Raw genomic sequence first — 5,564 nt, 5'->3', positions numbered from 1 at the left:
TATAACGTATAACGTATAACGTATAACGTATAACGTATAACGTATAACGTATAACGTATAACGTATAACGTATAACCTATAGCGTATAACGTATAACGTATAACGATTAACGTAAAACGTATGACGTATTACATATTACGTATAACGTATAACGTATAACGTATAACGTATAACGTATAACGTATAACGTATAACGTAGAACGTATAACGTACAACGTATAACGTATAACGTACAACGTATAACGTATAACGTATATCCTATAACGCATAACGTATAACGTATAACGTATAATGTATAACGTATAACGTATAACGTATAATGTATAACGTATAACGTATAACGTATAACGTACTACGTATAACGTATAACGTATAACGTATAACGTATAACGTATAGCGTATAACGTATAACGTATAACGTCTAACGTCCAACGTATAACGTATAACGTATAACGTATAACGTACAACGTCTAACGTATAACGTATAACGTATAACGTATAACGTACAACGTATAACGTATAACGTACAACGTATAACGTATAACGTATAACGTATAACGTATAACGTATAACGTATGACGTATGACGTATAACGTATAACGTATAATGTATAACGTATAACGTATAACGTACAACGTTTAACGTATAACGTATAACGTATAACGTATAACGTATAACGTATAACGTATAACGTACAACGTATAACGTATAACGTATATCCTATAACGCATAACGTATAACGTATAACGTATAACGTATAACGTATAACGTATAACGTATAACGTATAACGTACAACGTATACGTATAACGTATAACGTATAACGTATAACGTATAACGTATAACGTATAACGTATAACGTATAACGTATAACGTATAACGTATAACGTATAACGTATAACGTATAACGTATAACGTATAACGTATAACGTATAACGTGTAACGTATAACGTATAACGTATAACGTATAGCGTATAACGTATAACGTATAACGTATAGCTTATAACGTATAACGTATATCCTATAACGCATAACGTATATCGTATAACGTTTAACGTATAACGTATAGCGTGTAACGTATAACGTATAACGATTAACGTAAAACGTATGACGTATTACATATTACGTGTGACGTATAACGTATAACGTATAACGTATAACGTATAACGTATAACGTATAACGTATAACGTATAACGTATAACGTATAACGTATAACGTATAACGTATAACGTATAACGTATTACGCATAACGTATAACGTATAACGTATAACGTATAACGTATAACGTATAACGTACAACGTTTAACGTATAACGTATAACGTAGAACGTATAACGTATAACGTATAACGTATAACGGATCACGTATAACGTATAACGTACATCGTTTAACGTATAACGTATAACGTAGAACGTATAACGTACAACGTATAACGTATAACGTACAACGTATAACGTATAACGTATATCCTATAACGCATAACGTATAACGTATAACGTATAACATATAACGTATAACGTATAACGTATAACGTATAACGTATAACGTATAACGTATAACGTATAACGTATAACGTATGTCGTATATAGTATAACGTATAACGTATTACGTATAACGTATGTCGTATAACGTATAACGTATAACGTATAACGTATAACGTATAACGTATAACGTATAACGTATAACGTATAACGTATAACGTATGTCGTATAACGTATAACGTATAACGTATAACGTATAACGTATAACGTATAACGTACAACGTTTAACGTATAACGTATAACGTAGAACGTATAACGTACAACGTATAACGTATAACGTACAACGTATAACGTATAACGTATATCCTATAACGCATAACGTATAACGTATAACGTATAACGTATAACGTATAACGTATAACGTATAACGTATAACGTACAACGTTTAACGTATAACATATAACGTAGAACGTATAACGTACAACGTTTAACGTTTAACGTATAACGTAGAACGTATAACGTACAACGTATAACGTATAACGTACAACGTATAACGTATAACGTATATCCTATAACGCATAACGTATAACGTAGAACGTATAACGTACAACGTATAACGTATAACGTACAACGTATAACGTATAACGTATATCCTATAAGGCATAACGTATAACGTATAACGTATAACGTATAACGTATAACGTATAACGTATAACGTATAACGTATAACGTATAACGTATGACGTATAACGTATAACGTATAACGTATAACGTATAACGTATAACGTATAACGTATAACGTATAACGCATAACGTATAACGTATAACGTATAACGTATAACGTATAACGTATAACGTATAACGTACAACGTTTAACGTATAACGTATAACGTAGAACGTGTAACGTATAACGTATAACGTATAACGGATGACGTATAACGTACAGCGTTTAACGTATAACGTATAACGTAGAACGGATAACGTATAACGTACAACGTATAACGTATAACGTATATCCTATAACGCATAACGTATAACGTATAACGTATAACGTATAACGTATAACGTGTAACGTATAACGTATAACGTATAACGTATAACGTATAACGTATAACGTATAACGTATAACGTATAACGTATAACGTATAACGTATATCGCATGACGTATAACGCATAACGTACAACGTATAACGTACAACGTATAACGTATAACGTATATCCTATAACGCATAACGTATAACGTATAACGTATAATGTATAACGTATAACGTATAACGTATAACGTATAACGTATAACGTATAACGTATAACGTATAACGTATAACGTATAACGTATAACGTATAACGTATAACGTATAGCGTCTAACGTATAACGTATAACGTATAACGTATAACGTATAACGTATAACGTAGAACGTATAACGTACAACGTATAACGTATAGCGTACAACGTATATCCTATAACGTATATCCTATAACGCATAACGTATAACGTATAACGTATAACGTATAACGTATAACGTATAACGTATAACGTATAACGTATAACGTATAACGTATAACGTATAACGTATAACGTATAACGTATGTCGTATAACGTATAACGTATAAGGTATAACGTATAACGTATAACGTATAACGTATAACGTATAACGTATAACGCATAACGTATAACGTAGAACGTATAACGTACAACGTATAACGTATAACGTACAACGTATAACGTATAACGTATATCCTATAACGCATAACGTATAACGTATAACGTATAACGTATAATGTATAATGTATAACGTATAACGTATAACGTATAACGTACTACGTATAACGTATAACGTATAACGTATAACGTATAACGTATAGCGTATAACGTATAACGTATAACGTATAACGTATAACGTGTAACGTATAACGTATAACGTATAACGTATAGCGTATAACGTATAACGTATAACGTATAGCTTATAACGTATAACGTATATCCTATAACGCATAACGTATATCGTATAACGTTTAACGTATAACGTATAGCGTGTAACGTATAACGTATAACGATTAACGTAAAACGTATGACGTATTACATATTACGTGTGACGTATAACGTATAACGTATAACGTATAACGTATAACGTATAACGTATAACGTATAACGTATAACGTATAACGTATAACGTATAACGTATAACGTATAACGTATAACGTATTACGCATAACGTATAACGTATAACGTATAACGTATAACGTATAACGTATAACGTACAACGTTTAACGTATAACGTATAACGTAGAACGTATAACGTATAACGTATAACGTATAACGGATCACGTATAACGTATAACGTACAACGTTTAACGTATAACGTATAACGTAGAACGTGTAACGTATAACGTATAACGTATAACGGATGACGTATAACGTACAGCGTTTAACGTATAACGTATAACGTAGAACGGATAACGTATAACGTACAACGTATAACGTATAACGTATATCCTATAACGCATAACGTATAACGTATAACGTATAACGTATAACGTATAACGTGTAACGTATAACGTATAACGTATAACGTATAACGTATAACGTATAACGTATAACGTATAACGTATAACCTATAGCGTATAACGTATAACGTATAACGATTAACGTAAAACGTATGACGTATTACATATTACGTATAACGTATAACGTATAACGTATAACGTATAACGTATAACGTATAACGTATAACGTAGAACGTATAACGTACAACGTATAACGTATAACGTACAACGTATAACGTATAACGTATATCCTATAACGCATAACGTATAACGTATAACGTATAATGTATAACGTATAACGTATAACGTATAATGTATAACGTATAACGTATAACGTATAACGTACTACGTATAACGTATAACGTATAACGTATAACGTATAACGTATAGCGTATAACGTATAACGTATAACGTCTAACGTCCAACGTATAACGTATAACGTATAACGTATAACGTACAACGTCTAACGTATAACGTATAACGTATAACGTATAACGTACAACGTATAACGTATAACGTACAACGTATAACGTATAACGTATAACGTATAACGTATAACGTATAACGTATGACGTATGACGTATAACGTATAACGTATAATGTATAACGTATAACGTATAACGTACAACGTTTAACGTATAACGTATAACGTATAACGTATAACGTATAACGTATAACGTATAACGTACAACGTATAACGTATAACGTATATCCTATAACGCATAACGTATAACGTATAACGTATAACGTATAACGTATAACGTATAACGTATAACGTATAACGTACAACGTATACGTATAACGTATAACGTATAACGTATAACGTATAACGTATAACGTATAACGTATAACGTATAACGTATAACGTATAACGTATAACGTATAACGTATAACGTATAACGTATAACGTATAACGTATAACGTATAACGTGTAACGTATAACGTATAACGTATAACGTATAGCGTATAACGTATAACGTATAACGTATAGCTTATAACGTATAACGTATATCCTATAACGCATAACGTATATCGTATAACGTTTAACGTATAACGTATAGCGTGTAACGTATAACGTATAACGATTAACGTAAAACGTATGACGTATTACATATTACGTGTGACGTATAACGTATAACGTATAACGTATAACGTATAACGTATAACGTATAACGTATAACGTATAACGTATAACGTATAACGTATAACGTATAACGTATAACGTATAACGTATTACGCATAACGTATAACGTATAACGTATAACGTATAACGTATAACGTATAACGTACAACGTTTAACGTATAACGTATAACGTAGAACGTATAACGTATAACGTATAACGTATAACGGATCACGTATAACGTATAACGTACATCGTTTAACGTATAACGTATAACGTAGAACGTATAACGTACAACGTATAACGTATAACGTACAACGTATAACGTATAACGTATATCCTATAACGCATAACGTATAACGTATAACGTATAACATATAACGTATAACGTATAACGTATAACGTATAACGTATAACGT

Source organism: Ptiloglossa arizonensis, unplaced genomic scaffold, assembly GCF_051014685.1.
Source record: "Ptiloglossa arizonensis isolate GNS036 unplaced genomic scaffold, iyPtiAriz1_principal scaffold0738, whole genome shotgun sequence".
Classification (NCBI taxonomy): domain Eukaryota; kingdom Metazoa; phylum Arthropoda; class Insecta; order Hymenoptera; family Colletidae; genus Ptiloglossa; species Ptiloglossa arizonensis.
Note: the sequence above shows the minus strand (reverse complement) of the source record.